Below are 19811 nucleotides of genomic sequence, written 5' to 3'. Positions count from 1 at the left end.
TCCCTTTAAAATCATTTGTAAAAATCTTTTCAATATAGATTCAAAAGTTGTTAAACATTTACTTCTTTGTGTATTTACATTCTAACAGCTTCTTTTGTTAATTTGTAAGTAATTTTTGTGGATAACAATACATTTAACATTACACTATAGGTTTATCAGATGTAAGAGAACTATTTAACTCATTTAAAACTTCTATTTCTGTGATGAATGATCAATTCATATGTTTTTTTCAGTCATGTCAATGTTTGATCTTAATGCAGTACTTTGATTTGAATTTCTTTACATATTCTTATATCAATATATATTAAGATAAGAACCACTGACATATTGAACATCAAAGGAACCAACCTGCAGCCTAAAAAAAACAATAAAGACTGCCGGGTTCAAATAAGCATGGGTCCAAGGTCATGGATGTCTTTTCTAGAAGGGGACTTTTCATTATTGAATTACAAAAGTCAAAGACCTCAAATTCTTTACACTTATGTTTTATAAAGGACTATTGACTTTCTTAAGAGGAACTTTTACTTGACAAATGGAGTTGTCCTTGACCTTCAATTATTTAAAGCAAAACAAAAATTTGAAAGACTTATTTTTGGGATACAAATACCAGTGTTTTGATTTTCCATGGAAATCTAGTTAGCTTAAAGAGGTGCTATTCCATAATGATTTTCACCAATTCATTAGGCTCCTTAGAAAAAAAGGGCCATCATCTGGTAAAGGGTTTGACATAAATGTTTACCATTAATAAAAAAAAAGATAAGTTTTCTATCTTAAAAACATTCAAAGGCCTTAATGATATGAGAAGAAAATATTGAAAGCTCTTCCATCCTGAGGCTGGGCCTCAGTGGCCAAGTGCTGGAAGTAGTCACTAGCCGGTCAACACTGAGTTAATGAGTTCCAACCCCTCTCGTGTGGGTGCACTTGACTCCAATCTTAGTTGACTAGGATTGTCAGTTTTCCTTTCTAAGGTTGGTGGTTTTTTCCTGGCACTTTGGCTTCCGCTTCCAAGAAATTAGCCCAAATATGGTGCTTTAAAGTGGCATTAAAACATCAACATCAGTCAATAAAATCCCTAGGCTAGAAGTTATATGATAAGTATACTGCTTCATTTTTGAGATGAAAAACTGGTCTCAATTTGTGTACTAGATCTCCCTGATATACCTACTTTCTTAAATCATTTTATGATTGAAAATATATAAAACATTGCTAATTGCCTCAATAATTATGCAATTAATTAATAAGATTCATTAAATATGTGTAAAAATCATTAATAATGTTTATAAGATGTTGATAATGATATTGTAATTGCTACATGATATATATCATAATTTGGATAATAGTAGACGCTCATAACTGTATAAATTGTCACGTTAATTACCCCATCATAACATACTGTAGGAATTGATTATATCGTCATATTGTTGGGAAGAAAAACATCCCTCTGACGACACAGGTGAAAAGTGGGTGGTGGGGGACGATCGTTAGATTGTTTCAGATTTCTAAATTAAGAACTTGTGGTAATTTTATACTGTAATTTCAATTTGTAAAAAAAAATATTGGAAAAAATCTTGATGAAATGAGACAAAGGTATGACAATTTCTTTTAGTGGGAGGGATTAAAATGAAATATCATGAACTTGATGATATTTAAAGTTGTCAGAATTAAACTTTATATCAGTAAATAAAGATCTTAGGAAACAATAAAATATTAGATGTGATTGAAAAAATGTAAAGTCTAAGATTCCCCCAAAGATTCAATTGATAACTTGTAATAACCTTTTTATCTTTAGATTCTAGCTGTATCAAGAGAGTTGAAAGACTGCACATAGAACTATAGTATTTATATGTATAGAATATAGATGATTTTTAACCTTTAATTAAAAAAAACATAATTATGATTGGTTGTCAAGTTTTCTGAAAAGGTTAATCTTGACATGTTTTAGAAAGACCAAATGAGTTTTTTTTCAAATTTCATCATGTTTAAAGTATTACTACATTGCAAAAAACACAAAAAACAAAAATCATAATTTGAGTCAGAAATTCCCAAGTACATATCATTTTCATATTAGATACAAATTGTATGAAGTCAGATACAGATTTTTGTTAGGCAAAGCGTCTCAGCTGAGTTACCACAAAAAGGCGTCATTCTGGAGTAAAGGGGGTAGTGTAAAGAGGCTTCATTATGCGCCCGGCATAAAGGGTTAGGCAAGATCTGGTAATACTCAGACCTCCATTCATCATCTTTCATGTCTAAAAAAAAAAAAAATTTGAAATTTTGAATCCTTATACAGTAAAATTGAACTGTAGTTTGGTGAATTGTAGCTAAATGTAAATGCGCTTAAACATTGAGTTATAGAATTATATCAAGATATACATATTATCAACCAATTAAGACACGATTTTTGTATGTTGATTTTTTAAAGCCATACTAAAATTGTAATTTATTTATACTAATGAAAGGATTTCTAAGAAGCAGTTATGATAAAAAGATAAGCAGCTTAGTTTTTAAGCCATTTTTTATTCTGAATTACCATGGATATTGGGTCATCGCTTATTGAAGTCGTTCATTTTAATTAAGAAGTATGCCAAAGATGTGCTTCATATTTTCTTTTCCCTGTACTGCTCTTATACTTGACAAACAGTTGCAGAGTTCAACAAATTGATGAATGTATAATTCTATAAGTATATATATCTATAATTAATTGATATTATTTTTAACATATCTTTTATCCGAATGATTGACAGGCGGTTATTATACAACAATCAATTATCATAAATTTTATGAAATTTATTTGCCTCACGACAATACATTTTTAATTACTTCCATATTGATATCTGAATGTTTAAATAAGGATACATTTGTTGACATCCTTAAAATTAGCAATTTAAAGTGTTTATTTGCCACAAATGAAGCATGTTTTCACAGCTCTGTGAGCACCAACAGAGGGGGTCACTTGAGATGATGTTTATCTGATAAATATGAACACATTACAATGCCCAACAGAAATTTGTATCATAGATTCCTTGTATACAAATGTAACTGTAATCAAACGTACATGATTTACTCAATTTCTTTTGTATGGAAATCTAAATAAATATAAAGGTATACATTTCAAGTTTGTATTTTTAAAGAGATGGTGGTTTGCTAAAGTGTTCATTGACATTAACCTGATGAAATGCTTAGAGGTATGATAAGTATATAGTATAAGTTTAAAATCATTTATACAAACAGTAATTTGTACTGTTAGGGGGCAGGGGAGTAAAAAGAAAAACTGTTATATTTTTTTAATATTAGAAAAATTGGAAAGGTACAAAGTCAGGGTAAATTAAGATTTGTTCTGTTTAAATTTTTTTTTTTTTTTAAATGGAAAGGTGTGAAGTGTGTAAATTGTAAATATTCTTAAATCATCAATTGTGATCATTGGTATTGGCAAAAAACCAGCATAGAGAGGTTAATAGCAGTGGAATCATCTGATAAGTATTTAATTATGCGATCAATGTATAACTTATTGGTATGTGATCCATATTGAGAGTAAATTAAGAATATCAGTATATAAGTGATCCATAGTAATTGTCAGGTTTATGTTCGATTGGATCTTGTTAATATCTACAAGCTTAGTTATTATATGATTTTGCACTTATAACTGCAGTTAGTAAATTAATTAGGTGTTTCAATTATGAGAGATTTACACTGGTTGCTCACAGCATTGCATTGTCCAAACGCTCCTAATATTTTGTTGCATTAAAACATAAGAATGTAGGATTAAAGCATAGCTGCAGTACGAAAATTAACATTGACAAGGACCATGGAAAAAATTCATCAAGTTATCTTTTTCTTTCTCTTTCTCTCTCTCTTCCTCTTGAATCTCAAAGTAATCTGTTCCTGCTGAATTACCAACAGAGGTAAAAAAAAAAAATCTATTATCATCAATTCACTTTTTCTGAGAATTTTATCTTCTAACTTTTATATTTAAGGGCAACAGGCTTCATTACCTCCATAAGCATCACAAACTTTTTTTCCATTATAAAAATCAACATAGAAATGTGAAAATATTCCAGGAAAAGTTCTAAAATGTAAAATTCTCTCTAGTTTTAATTAAAGATGGGACAATACTACGAACCCCACTAAAAACCAGGTTTCTGCCTTTTTATTGTTTTCCCCATCTCCTTTTATTCATAACAAATAATTTTCACTGTAAGACTTTTTTAAAATATATTACCAGGTAAATATATAACTTGATAAGATAAAAATCAAAGGCTTAACTTTGTCAAGTTTATCAATGAGGATATTCAGTTGAAATTCTGTAAAATGAGGTTAAAGGTCGAAGGAGATCCATCAAAACCTGTAAAATTCTAAGTTAAAAAATATCTTAATATAGCAATTGAACATAATAAGATGTCATTAATGTCATTTTTCTGCGATGACAAATATGAACCCATTTTATTCTTCCATTCTTTTCACGGTTGGAAAGTTTTCAAAAGGCGCAAGTTCTTTATCCTATGACAATCGATATATAAAGGATATGACTTGTGCGAGTTATCTGATTACAACAAAGTTGTATAAAATTGAGTGAATAAACCTATCTATTACCCTTGGGTTTTATATTATCATAACTTGTTTGTCACTTAATTGAAAACTAAATACACTAAAAATACTACATCATTTATCATATATTTTGTCATTTTTAAAATCTTAAAAGTGACAATATAATTTTTACCGCCTTTTTGCTTTATTGTTAGAAGAAACTGCAAAAAATTGAGGATTTTTACATAACTGCACTTTTTATGCATGATCAATTGATAAGATATTTTGGGAGGAACTAGAGATGTTTTATGGCCATTGGTTGTCTAGCCATAAAGGTAACAAGTAAATAGGGCAAGGATAAGTAGTACTGGTAAAATAAGGCTTCCTGAATCCTATTAATTCAACCAAGATCATACGTCTATTGAAAATGCCACATTTTCTGTCAAGTTTTCAAAATTTCATCAAGTTTTAAAGATCACCTCTTATGTAAAAAAAATATTGCTGCAGCAATGGCTGTTTTGAGTTCTAACAGATTATAAGAATGTCTCTTTTCATTATACCTTCAGTTCTATACAAAATTTACAGTAAAACAATTTGGGGCCTCGTTGGCCCAGTGGTCTAAGTAGTAGCTACTGTAATCACTACCCAGTCAATACAGAGGTTGTGTGTTCAAACCCTGGTCGTGCAGGTGCACTTGACTCCAATCTTAATTGACTAGGATTGTCAGTTTTCCTATCGAAAGGGGGGTGTTTTCCCTGAGCACTCCAGCTTCCTCCACCAATAAAAACTGTCCGCCACGAAATAGCCCAAAAGTGGTTCTTAAATTAGGTGGCGTTAAAACTAAAAAAAATAAAAAATTAGTAAAATATTTTTATATGTCCACACTGCAGTTTTGCTTTGTAAAATGTTTTGCAGCGCCCAATATCTTCATAAAACTTCAACCCAAAATTCCTCCAGTGTTGATACTTATCATATTGAGATATCAGATTATTTTTTTTCACAAGACTTGATGGGGTCAATAATTTGTTTGCAAGACTTGATGGGGTCAATAATTTTTTTTACAGGACTTGATGAGGTCATCTTCAGCATCAGTCTAGAACTTGAAAATTTGTAAGAAAAGCAATAATTACTCAACCTTAAATGTTCGCTCATTTATCACTGAAGAAGTGATATGTCAGCATTTTTATTAAAGTTTTGTGAGAGTGATTTGAAATTCGATCAACTAAGTATTAGTTCTCTCTTTTGAAATGTTTTATGCCCCAAAATTGAGTGTTGGGTACATTTTTCACCCATTATTAGCTCTTTCAAATCATATTTTTCTTTATGCTTTCAATATCAAGTTGATGATTTAGTAATTGAAGAGGTATATTAATGAGTTACAAGGGTTTATGTTATGTTCCAGTTGACATGTCGCTTATGGCACAATTGTGGCCCTAATTCAGAACTTTTGAGTGCCAACATTGAAAATTGGTGAGACTTCTCGGATAGTTCCTGTCACTAACAATCATACCATGTGTCATAATTTTCATGTATAAAGTTAATATTTTTGCTTTATGTTAGGCACCCTTATGTATTCGGAATTGGTATTTTTTTGCTAGCTACTTTAATATCAATTAGTCAAAGGCTTAATGACCGTTTGTTTCTTAGGGATATTCAACACATGAGCCAAAACTGACAGAAATTAAATATTGAAAAACCTCAAATTACATATTAACAGTTGTAATTACATATGTAAGTAGATTTATGTTTTTTTCTTTTAAACTTTTAAGTTTTTTATAGCAGTCTAATGTACTTCATCTTTTCATAGTACTTAAATTTTGTTATACAAGGTTTTCTGGTTTAACGCATTGAAACTGACTTTGTAAAGAATGCTTAAGACATCCTTCTTCGTAATCGCTTTGATAGGCTGCCAAAATCTTAATATAATTCAAAATTATGATGTTCTCGTTGTAAATTTTGCATAAAACATTCAATAAACTGAGAATATTTATAATAGTTTTATCAAATTTTCACCTGGTAACATTCCATTAACTAAGATGAATAGCAGTCATCCTTGATATTATAGTAAAATCATTTTACAATTTATATATAATTATGTACAAAAATGTAATTAAATGTCGTGAAACATGATACATGTAACTTGTATGCTTTTATATTTTTTGTCAAAATCTAATTCTTTAAGTAAGTTTAAGTTTTTTTTAATTGCCTTTCTGAGCAGATAGTTACTGTTGAATGCATTGAGGTGAGAAGGGGATAGAGACTGCACTATTATATAGCCCATTAAATCTCATTCAACTGCTTAACTGCCAACCAACTCATTTTTGCCTGCAATATATTTTCGTTAACTCTTTCTAGATGAAAAAAAAAGTCAGCAACATGCAAAACTTGGATAATATCTGATATGAAAACTTTAGCATAGTAATAGATTGATTGATTGATTGTTGGTTGTTTAACGTCCAGTGGACAATGTTAGAGAAAATCTTGTAAAATATATTTCCAGGCTACCCCCTAGAAAGAGCTGAACATGAAAAAAGTATACAGGACAATAAGTTGCTCTACAGCTTGGATGGAGAGTCGTCTCATTGGCACTCATACCATATCTTCTTATATCTAGTTTAATTTTCCATGGAGTAAGAATAATTTGTAGAAGCAAATATAATGAAATAACTAAAAATATGGTACTTTTTACCTTGACAATGCAAATTTTTATTGAATCATTGTGAAATATTCAAATATTGTATGTTTTAAAAAATTCTTGAATAGTAGCTACTCTAATAAAACAGTAAATAAACAAAATATTGTCATTTTGTTCACCTTCTCCCTTGTTTCAGCAGGTAAAACATCTGCCAGCCTCACCTGGTGTCTTTGTTTAATGTTAGGCCATCTGATTTAATACAAATAGTCTTATAATTGACGAGTGAACTGGGGTCATCTTACGGCAAATGTCAAAAGAGATTTTATAGAAAAAATATAAATCATATTGTTGTCTGTAAAACTATCCACGTAAATTGTTTGCTTTTTGGCTATCAATACTTGGTATTTATATTGTCAAAATAAATTGAAATCTCCCAAACAGGTGACAAGTTTACTTGAATAAATATTTTGTGTTTAAATATTGGCGGTCAGTGTCGCGCTTCTTCAACATTTTGTTTAATTTCTGTTTCATTATACATTATATGATTTATTATTTTCTCAGTAAGGTACTAGATATATTTTTCCTTTGAAGGCAAAGTAAGAAAGACATGTTATATTTTAGGCTTTTAGTAAAACATTTGATGAACTTTTTATATAATTTTTTTGTTTATATTTTGTCAATATTCATAATACTGTGGATTCATTAATACTTGTTGTATACTAATTTTCGTGGCTTTCGTTGGTACAGGTGAACCACGAATTTCAATGTTCAACGAATTGCATATTTTTTGTAGGCTTTATTTGCACTCAGCCTCTGAGATTGGCAAAACTGCAATATTGAATAGCCAAGAAAATTTATACCTACAAAAATAAATGAATCTTCAGTATAGGATGTCCCTTGGTGTCCTTATTTTACCTTGGTGACTTGGTCCCATCTTAATTAATGAAGTCATTTACCAAAGTTCAGGTATTTAGATAGATCTCCCAGAAATGACTTGTAATACCTAGCAGATTGCAGATGGTGGCAGTGGCATTGTCCAAGAAAATTTGTGGGAATTCTTTTTTAAAATCATGGCAACCATAAAAAAATTCTTTGACACCTATAATAGAATCTGAAATAAAAAGTTTGGACACATTTGAAAAAAATTTAAGGTCTACATGATTCTTCCAGTATGTAAAAAATGTGTATTTGATGTTTAATGATAAAAGAGATAAAGGAAAGAAAGGAAATCTGATCACTGTTCTATTTCGTGAACATGAAATAAATTGTTGCAGTATCAATTACTTAGAAGATCTATTTATTATATAATGATTTCTTGCAAGTGGGTATAATTATAGTATCTTTAACAGTTACCGACAATCAAGATGAACCCTTGGTGCACAACGTTTTTTGTGTGCAACAGCTATGCTCTTAACAAGCTAGACAAGATATCTTTACACTGATATGTATTATTTGTGGTATTTAGATGTAACTATTAATGATTGCCAAGGTCGTCTGAGGTGATGGTTGTTTATTGTGAAATATTTTTTATCAGACAAATTATCTATGTTTTCTGTTTTCTTTCTCATTTTTCATTGAGAAAATAATTGAGTTGTGAGGTGTTGCCAAGTTCTAAAAATAATTGTTGCCGTTAGTAACTGTGTTACTCTGTTAAAGGTCATGGACATTGTAACTTTGACCTTTCTGTTTGTATTAATTTTGTTATCCATTTGAATTTTGTAAACAGTCCACTTTACACTTGCATATTATTTTATGAATGGTTAACTTTATCTTTGACTTTATGGTTTGTTTTGTTCTAAATTTTTGATATTTTAATTTTTTTTTCAAAACACTGCCACATATAGGGAAAATGATTTGGGTACCTAATTATGCAAATTGACATGAGTGTATATGACATATTTTACTTTTTAGCTAGGATAAGTTTTGAATCTTATTTGTACTCATGTACACCCCTCGCAGGAAGATATTGCCAAGTTATTGCCCTTCATTGGCACTTGTTGTATACATCAGGAAGTTCTCTCCATAAGATATTGTAGAGTTATTGCCCTTGTTTACCTGTGTTATATACATCAGAAATTGTAATAGTAACTTTAATCTGGTTCTTTTTGTTATTTCAGACTACCAACCATGTAACCATATAAATATAAACCAGTACAATTAGAAAGGGAAATCCAGTTTTGACATTTATACCATTTATCTGCCTACTATATATACCAATGTTTGACGTCTACCCAATGTACCTGTGTGATCCACAGAAAAAAGGACCACCATGAATGAGATGGAAAGACATATTCAACAAACAATAGATAGACTTAGTTGTATTAAACAGGTATCAAATATATAAAATATTACTATCACAAGTTTAGGGACTGCTACTGTGGGTTCATTAATATTTGTTGAACACCAAGTTTTGTGGGTACAGTGGAACCACGAATTTAAATGATCATTGAATTACAAGTTTTCTAAAGGAATGTATGCAGACTTTGCTAAAATAACGAAATAAAATATCCATGAAAATGCTAGTTTTCCCCAATCCACAAAAATTGGTACCCTTGAAAATAAATGAATCCACAGTATACAGGATATTATCTGAGAGATTTGATAATGGCACATTTATGAAGTCTCCAAAAAAGAATAGTTATGCAAGTTTCCAAATTGTTAAACAGAAGTCATCTATCTGTAACATTGTTGTAACTTTTCTGTTGAACCACCCAAGCAATAAGATTGATTGGTGTTTGTTCAACACCACCTTAGCACAACAGACCTATCTCAGTGCTGGCTTTAATTGACATAAATTGATATAAACAAAATAGAAGCAATACATATAATCTTCACCCTAACCATTTTGAGAGTGTCTAAATTATTTATTTAAAGACACAGCTTGCTGTTCGGTGTGAGCCAAGGCTCCATGTTGAAGACTGTACTTTGACCTATAATGGTTTACTTTCACAAATTATGCCTTGGATGGAGAGTTGTCTCATTGGCACTCATACCACATCTTCTTATACACACGTATCTACTATCTTTTAAATTTTTAATTAAACAACACTATCCTCAAATTTTTAATTAAAAGACACTATTCTCTAAAAAAAAGATATTTAAGTAATCTACCACCATAACCACCAACCAACATGGCTATTGTTACTATAAATAGACGATACATGATAGCATCATCTGTCTGTCATTACTAATGAACTAACTGAATTCTAGGAACATATGGCTACTCCTTATATATTTCTTGTTAAATGATAATCTCATTTTGTTTACATCAAGAGATATCAATTAATGTTTTGTAGATCTTGGAGTTGAGTAATTATCTTCAATACTATATAAATAGGGTTCAACGACCTTCGTAAACAAATCATTGTAAACAGCTTGTTATTGGTGAATATTTCCACAATTAATTTATTTCTTAATGTTCTAGTAAATTGTTGATGGTTTTATATGAAAAGTATTTTGATTGACAAAAACCATTGTGATTTATGATTTTAATGAAAATCAAGTTTGTTAAATTTGAATTGACAATGACTGCAGGACACATTATTGAAATATTTGAAAATGGTAACAGATTTTGTAAAAAATGGACTCCATGACAAGCCAATGTTGGAGTGAAAAAGTACATGCAATTGTCATAATAAAGCTCCACTAAGGTCCTCATTCCCCTAATTTCACCTCTTTTTGAAATTGTTGAATATATATATATGGAATAAGTTTTCATCCTGATTGATATGACAAATTTTGAAATATAAATGACTTGAATATATATATTAAGAATTAAAGTAACTTAACCCTCTGTCCACACAATTTTCATATATCATCTAAATTCCGATATTGTTTGGCAATGTTCAAATGCAAAAGTTTTATAACTTGTTTACACTGACACCCTATTGGAATGCATTTCAATGCAACAAATAGAAATTCATAATTTTCAATTACTCAATTTCTATGATCTTTCTATTATTAGCAGATAAGATAAGCAGCATACAAAACGTATATGACTGCTAGCATTCCTTTGCCTTAAAACTAATCTGTTGGATAATTTTATATATGCCTTTGAAGTATAAATCTCTTTTAATTAATTCTTAGTGTGATGATATGTGCTCTTAAAAGAGTCTTTATTTCAAATATTTCAAATATGTGGAGGTGTGCTCGACTCCAATCTTAATTAACAAGGGTAATATTTCTCTCTGTGCACTTTGGCTTCCTTCGACAATAAAAACTGACCGCCAGGAGAGAGCTAATAGTGCTGACAGTGGTGTTAAATACCAATCAATCAATCAAATATATATGTCATTTGTGTCCTCTCCGTCTCCTATTCAGAAATCTTTTTTAAGTCAAGAATATGCCTTAATTTTACTCAAAGTCATGGAACGACCATGATTCCCTATAGATGTTATGATGGTGACCCCAATTACAATCTTACATGACCTTCACTGTGTGGTTTCCTATGAGATCTGTGACCTATTGCTGTCAACCATCCTGCTGTTACTAATACTGGAAAATAAGACAAATGAAATGAATAGTTAGGGAAATAGTTGATTAATGCAAAAGCTGGGACAAATGCTTCATTTAAGATTGCTTTAAAGAATATTGACAACTGCCACTTTAAAAAAAGATAATCAAAATTTAGTGAAAAAAACTTAATGAGAACATTTGAAAATTGACTAAATGGTCATCTTTTAGGTAAAGAAAAAAAACCACTTGGAATCTTCTTTAAAGAAATAATGTTTATTTTATAAAACTCTAATCAACACGGTGTCATTATAAAGCATCATTTCATAAACTTTTGACAAAAAATTCAATTTGAAATTGCAACTAAATTTGGATAGAAGTAATGCACTTTAACCTATGTGTGTACTTTATTTTTAGTAAATTTTAATTTTTGTTCTCATTCTAAGCCATTGATGACACATAGTCTACTATATATGTCAGGCATATTATTGTACAAAACACTTTCTTAGTCTCAATTTCAAATTGGCATTAATTGCTTTAAATTTGAAAAACATTGCTGGCCACACCCTTCATGTTTCTTTGTTTTTTTAAAAGCATAATTAATTCCAAATCTCTGACTAAATGTTTCCTGATAAACAAGTACAAAGAAATATATATCACTGACATATTTTCATAATAATCTTTTGATATGAAATTACCAATAACAGCTTGCAGTAGGAAAAAACTGCATTTTCTTTGCATCTGCAAGATAAGATAATTTTAATTCCTTACAAAATGCTGTTAAATCCATCAAAAACCATTAATTTATGGTGCATATCTGTTTGCCAAACTAAATTAGATTTAACTTCTGGCTTCAGGCAAAGATAAAAATATACTACCGGTAAATAAAAAATCCTATTGTTTATGAAGTATAAGAAAAGATTTTTGCCAATTAGGTTTTTTTAAATATTGTTGTGTGCACTTTTTACGTGAAGAATGAATTTTGTCTTCACAAAGCATGAACTAGATCATTAGATGGAAATGATATCATTTACAATGTAAAATATTTGTGGAAAGGTTTGTTTAAAGTTATAATGATTAAACACATCTGGAAACAATCTTGTTCATTTTGGCTAACAAATTAATGAAGTAGTCTACATGAGTTACTCCCCTTTATATAATTCTGATCTGAAAAGGAAAAAAATGTCAATTTAATTAATCAATTTAATCTGTCATTGAGAAATCTAATACACTGTTTTAAAATTGAAAAAATGTAATCAATTTCAAACGATTATTTTAATACAATTTAACATTGAAAAACGTCATGCTAGAAAAAGAAAAAACGGTCAATACATAAATTATTAAAAGAAAAGGTAACATATTAGTACATTTAGTACTACTTAATAAATCAGAAAGTTGAGACAACTTATTTAGTAGCAGCAGTAATAATCATTTAAAACATGTAAAACAGAAGACATTTTTGGAGGTATTTGATCACCTAGTCTAGTACATGTGTTAATTTTTATAAAAGTTCTCCAACTGTTTGTATCTGCTTAAAGAATGATTTATTTACACTATTTAGTTGTTAGAACAGAAAATATTTGCACTGCATGTCTGTCTGTCTGTTTAGTATTGTTATAAGTCATCAAGTTAATACTGAGATGAATTTGTTGAAATATTGACCCTCCTAATTACACACTTACGTCTTAACAGGCAGTTAGGTAAATATTAAGGTAGGTTTTTAACACCTGAGCGTGAGGAGATACTACACTTTATAAAACGTAACTATTTTCTTAGTTTACCTATCTGTAATCGCTTTCTCATAACAATTTAACTGTGGAATATCAATTACCAATAATCTACCGCTTCCTGGCATTCTCCAGAAATCGGGTTCTGTGGTAGAATTGTTTTTGTATAAATATATCACAGATAATATCAACTTATGAAGAAGTTAAGAGAATTAACAGGAATGGTCTGTTTTTGTTGTAGTACATCAATCACGCTTCATTAATTGTATTCTCAATGCTGTAGACTTTGACAGCAATAGCCATTTATTTGCTACTAGGAGGATGTCAAAAGTTCAATATACAATAATATAGTTCTGCCAATGAGTGCTGGTCAAATAGCTGTAAGGGTGAGAAAGTACAGGTAAAAACATTGGGCTACTGAAATGGATATTCAATGGCTGAATTACAGAGTCATCCTGTTATTATTTCTATTGATTGTATTGTTTGGGTGGTTTTTTTGCAATTTGTATTAAAAGTGTGGCTAGATTTGATTGAGCTGCATAAGTTAATGAAATCTTCAGAGAATCATTTGATTTAGCTCCATTTGTAATGACTTATCTTTCTTATAAACTTCATTGTTTGATTGATTGATTTTAATTGAGATTAATGCCACTTTCTGCACTTTTTGCTGTATCTGGGCTACACATTTATAGGGAGGGGAAGCTGGAGAAAAACACATACCTTTAGAAGGGAGACTACTCAGACCTCAATCAAGATTGGAGTATAATGAATCTGCCATGGTCAAGGTTTCAAATTTACAAACTAAGAGCTGACTGATAAGATACAGTAGGCAAACTGTTTAGACAACTCTTCCACCAAGGCCCTTACTGTTAAGTTAAGATATCTTTTGTTTTTGTGTTGCTGGGTTGCTGTCTCATTCACTTGTACCCAAGTCACCTTTTATTCCGATTAGAATTTCGTTTAAGTCTAGATTCATTCAGAAGACATTGATAAAATTTAGAAAGAAATCAACGTTAAAAAAGCCTCTCAATTTCAGCAATTTTACACCCTGAAAAAAAGGTGTCTGATACTATTGCAAAACATACGCTCTTTTTGAATTTTAAAATCTCCAAAGGAATGTTATGCTAAGTCTAGTGATAGTAAGGGGCATTATGTTTTCTCTAGTCTATACACCCGTCTGTTGTTAAATCTGTCAAGGTTTATGCTGTTTATTAAACAAGGAAATGTGATATTGCGAGTGGTACATGGTGTCCTATGGACACATATTCTTTTTCTAGTTGAATGAGTTAATCTTTTGCTATAATGTATAAATGACTTAAATTGTATATTTTCTATTTCAGCATTTGTCTTCCCCTACAGGGTTTCAGAACGCAGCACGTGAGCTACTTGAGTGGTGCTCCGACTTAAGAGCTTTCCAGCCTCCATTTGAAGGCAGTCTCATTAGCTGTTTAACAGTAAGTTATTTTGTGACAATTTCATTGTGTAGATATAGTGCTTAATTATATTACTTATTTCTATATCCTCCTTTTCATACCCCCACTTTTTGGGGGTATATTGTTTAAATCTGTCTGTCCCATGAATATTTTTCGTACCATCTTTCTGAGGGTATCATCATTGAGCAGTAGCTCACAGTTTCGCTGGTTTATTTTGCTTTAGATATATTTGTGATGTACCCCAGTAGTCTTCATCTGGCAATAACTTTTTACCAGATTGAAGAAAAATCTGTTTCATACTAAAATTCAAGAATGGGTCAAGTTTATCCACTTACAAAAGTATCAGAAGTCGGTAATCAAAGAATAGAAATAAAATTAAAGCTACTGGGTAGTTCAAAACTAATCAATTTTAATAAGGTTACACGAAAAACTTTGAAATTTGAATATGAATCATTTGTGAAAAACAAGTCTTGCTCAAAAGTGCAAAATTTTATGTTTTCCTATTTGTTAGTGTGAAAGAAAATATACAATTAAAGAACTTTTATTTATCAAATTTCACATTGCGGTATCATTATTTGAAATTAAAGTTAATTTTCTATTCACAGTTTTAGTCGTAATTTACCATGAATGTATCATATACCATGTATACTGACTATGTAATTGTATATGTAGCCATAAACCGTGTACACATCTTAACAGATTCTTAACAAAGCAAATATTTTCTGTAACGGTTTACAAAAAGAAAGAAAATTGAAGTTAAAATGTTCTGTCACCCTTCAATATTTTATCTTGTATTAAGTTAAGTGTAAAAAGGCATTTAAATCATGATGTAAGAGGGAGTCGCAACGGGATATCATGTAATACAATAAATATTCACAATCGTAGAAAGATTTTTTTTAATGCGTTCTTAAATGACAAAAGGGTATATAGATTTCTAAATCTAATATAGTTAAATTGTCTATTTCTCGCTTTGAAAAAAAAAGCGACACGATTCCGACAAATTGTTCTCAGCAGCCCCTCGTTTGAAACCCTCTCAAGATCAGTGATAATCAAACAATGCTTAAAAGATAAGTCATTTTAAGGTAGATTTAAACCTAATGATAACTCTTCATGTATTTTAAACTTGAAAGTCTCCAACGTGCAAAATGAATCAAAAGGTGTTACATCGCACTTTTTACCTATTGACGTAAATTACTTGAATGTTCTCGTCATGATTCTCTAATAATCAAAAGTTTAATAGATTTATTGGGGATGTGTTGCTTGTAATGGAAGGAATTTATAGAACACACCTATTACAAATCTCTATTTACCTGTGACAAATAACGATTTTCTTGTTCATTACATAACTCTTTACATCACCTGCGGAGATTTTTTTTGTTACATCTCTGCAACAGTTATTGGAAAGTGAAGCAATTAATTTGAAGTCATAGACTGATAATGATCTAGCATCCGCCATTTTCTTTTACCCAAGCTCCACTGGAGGGGCAAAGCTGTTTACCAATTCCTGCCAGTATTCTTTCTTCTGTCTGTCTATCTACATCTAAAGTTTCTATTTTATTTTTCTCAGCAACTAAAGATTGTTGATACTTTATATTTTAAAAATTTTAATCTGGATAAGCTGTTTCGTTTGACAGGTTTCTGATCCCTTCTCCATCTTCTTCCTGTTTGCTTCAAAATACAAATAAAAAGAAGATATGGGGTATTCCCCCAATGAGACAGCAACCTGATGACACACAAAAACCAGCAAAAAATGTTAAAATGACAATATATGGTGATAATCATGCCAAGTGTGTTCTATCTATCTTCATTGAATATAATTGCCAGTTTTCCTACTGAAAGCCAGGGATTCTCTGAAAACTCCAATAATCTTCCACAACTCTACTTATAAGAACTGGCTGCCAAAATATAGCAAAAAGTGGTGTTAAACAACAAGAATCAATCAATCTAAATTCCTTATAAAGTAGAAAAGATGTTAAATAATTGGAAAGTGGTTGTTTAAATTAAGACTTCTTGACAATGCAGATTGCATAAGACTTTTCCCCGGAAATTTTGCAGATGCTTTATTATAAATATTTGCAGTGATAATTTAGCAATCCTGCCCTGTTAAGTTAGTTATGGCTAAAAAAAATTGTCTATGGAAATTCCCTAATGAGGAGAGATGATCCGCATTAATAGGTACTATATCTTGTTTCAGTAATAAATGACAATTTTAAAAATAATTAATTTAATATCTTTAATTAACGATGACAAGTAATTAAAATATTTAAAACAAAAATTATACCAGTTATTACCAGAAATTCTGTCACAAAAACACTTCATATGAAAAAAACATTACTTTATTATTAAATCCAATATTGTTTCTAACGTTTCACCTTCAAATATTGATAGGTTTTGTCATCGTTTAGGATATTTCTGTATGAAATATTAATCAAAACATTCTGCCTTCTAACTGAACAAAAATCAATTTCTCTATGTTTGTTGAGCTCTGTCAAATAACTATCTGAAGTGTTGGATAATTGTGCTCAATTATATTATCTGCCTCATTTGGTTCAAATGTCTGATTATACAGGAACTTCTTTATGTAATTATATTATATAATAGATTTGTGATGTTTAGGAACAATCTCAAATGTTTCCTTTATGAAATTTAAAAGGACAAATGATGGTAAAGGGATTGCGACTAAATTATGTTATTTTCATTAAGACTATAACCTATTATGAGCCAAGCCTTATATTTGAAAAATCTGGGCAAGTTCTATTAATAGCGGAGTAGGAGTATCATCTAAAACAGAATAATTAATTCTGTTCTTTAAATGTCATTTGTCAATTTGGTGAAATTAACATTCAATTCTATCTATCACTGGCATTATCTCAAAGAACCTGATCAATATCATTCTTACGCTTAATTTCATGTAAGATCAGAGAATAATTTTAATTCTGAGGGCAAATAAGAATGTAAAAGGTTGCAAAGTGTGTTAATGTCATAGTTATATAGACATTGAGTCACACAAATGTCTGGTCATTTAGGTTTTTTTATATGTTCAACAGCTTGCATATTTGATCCATTTATTCTTATATTTCTCATAAAAGAATTACTATTAAACATGAAATTACCCATCAGTCTAACTGAGCTTGACATATTTTAAAATAGGGTCAAGGTTTTTTTTTGCTTGATTGCTGCTTTAACTAGCCTTCTTTTTGCCATTTTCACTATAATGAAGAAAATTGGTACCAGAGAGAAGATAGGGAGGGCGACTATTTAAAACAGAACAACACTATCTAGAACAATATAACGCTATTTAGAACAGAATAACATCTTTAGAATAGATCAACACCATTTGGAACAGAACAACAATATTTAGAACAGAACAACATTGTGTAGAATGGGGCAACACTATTTAGAATAGGACAACATTATTTTGGACAGAACAACACTTTTTATAATGGGACAATTCTATTTAGAATAGAACATCACTATTAAGAACAGAACAATACTATTTAGAATAGAACAACACTATTTAGAACAGAACAATACTATTTAGAATAAAACACATCACTTTTTAGAACAAAATAACACTTTTTAGTACAGAACATCACTATTTAGAGAAGCACAACACTATTTAGAATAGAACAACATTATTTAGAATAGAACAACACTATTTAGAACAGAACAACACTATTAAGAATAGAACAATACTATTTAGAATAGAACAACACTATTCAGAACAGAACAACACTATTCAGAACAGAACAACACTATTCAGAACAGAACAACACTATTTAGAATAGAACAACACTATTCAGAACAGAACAACACTATTTAGAATAGAACAACACTATTCAGAACAGAATAACACTATTTAGAATAGAACAACACTATTCAGAACAGAATAACACTATTTAGAATGGGACAGCACTATTTTAAAAAAGACAATAGATATAAGATGATGTGGTATGAGTGCCAATGAGACAACTCTCCATCCAAGTCACATTTTATAAAAGTAAACCATTATAGGTCAAAGTATGGGCTTCAACACAGAGCCTTGGCTCACACCAAACAGCAAGCTATAAAGGGCCCCCAAAAATTACTAGTGTAAAACCATTCAAAAAGGAAAACCAACGGTCTAATCTATATAAATACACATTCCAGTACAAATGCACCAACTGTATGCCCACACATATAATCTAGCATAAAACTTGTTAACAATAAATTAACAGGCTTATTTGTATCTTAATCAAAAAAATAAATGTAAGGATATACTTGTTAAAACATACAAATAACACAATTCTGTTGACACCTGTCATGTTATAAAGGTGATTCTTAACATTTTGTAATGACACGATTATAACATAATTATTATGTAATTAAGACAGAACAAGGTCAAAGTTGACACTTCATTAGAATTTACATACATTTTACATTTATTTCAGTCAGAAAGCTATAAAATTTGTCATAAATTTAACAAATTGAAACAAACATGCAGTTACTTATCTTGATTGCCTAGAATTATCTGATGGCCTGATAATTAGGTAATAAAATACTATGTGAACTATGGTAAAAAGTTAGCAAAGTTTATAATTAAAGAATTAGCTTTCATAAAAAAATGCATACAGTCCAAATTTCCATCTACCAGATATAAATCCTGTTAACTTTTTAAACTGGTTTTTGTCACGCCTGCAACTTTAGTTGCTGAAAGCTTGATATAGGGATAATGATCCAGCGGCGACGGTGTTAGCTCACTTCTTAAAAGCTTTATATTTTAGAAAGTGAAAGACCTGGATGCTTCATACTTTGTATATAGATGCCTCATGTTATGAAGTTTCTGTCAGTCACATGTCCAATGTCTTTGACCTCATTTTCATGGTTCAGTGACTACTTGAAAAAAAAGTTAAGATTTTTTGTAATGTTCAATTCTCTCTTATTTTAAGTAATAAGATAACTATATTTGGTATGTGCGTACCTTGCAAGGTCGTCATGCCTGTCAGACAGTTTTCACTTGACCTTGACCTCATTTCATGGATCAGTGAATAGGGTTAAGTT

At 30.3% G+C, this 19811-nt stretch overlaps 1 protein-coding gene across 9 annotated transcripts in view; it reads left to right on the top strand.

Moving 5' to 3' along the window:
• Positions 1–19811, top strand: part of LOC139489703 (zinc finger MIZ domain-containing protein 1-like) — a 210228-nt gene that overhangs the window by 124072 nt on the left and 66345 nt on the right. For 7 of the 9 annotated variants that reach the window (XM_071276417.1, XM_071276425.1, XM_071276418.1 and 4 more), the window contains 2 exons: positions 9277–9488; positions 14679–14792. The gene's annotated coding sequence lies outside the window, so the exon portion shown is untranslated. Of the gene's footprint in view, positions 1–1789; positions 1846–3109; positions 3186–9276; positions 9489–14678; positions 14793–19811 lie in introns of those variants that run through there. The other 2 variants (XM_071276429.1, XM_071276422.1) reach the window with 2 other exon arrangements.

Source organism: Mytilus edulis, chromosome 9, assembly GCF_963676685.1.
Source record: "Mytilus edulis chromosome 9, xbMytEdul2.2, whole genome shotgun sequence".
In the NCBI taxonomy this organism is placed as follows: domain Eukaryota; kingdom Metazoa; phylum Mollusca; class Bivalvia; order Mytilida; family Mytilidae; genus Mytilus; species Mytilus edulis.
This window is presented reverse-complemented; position numbering and strand designations above follow the sequence as displayed.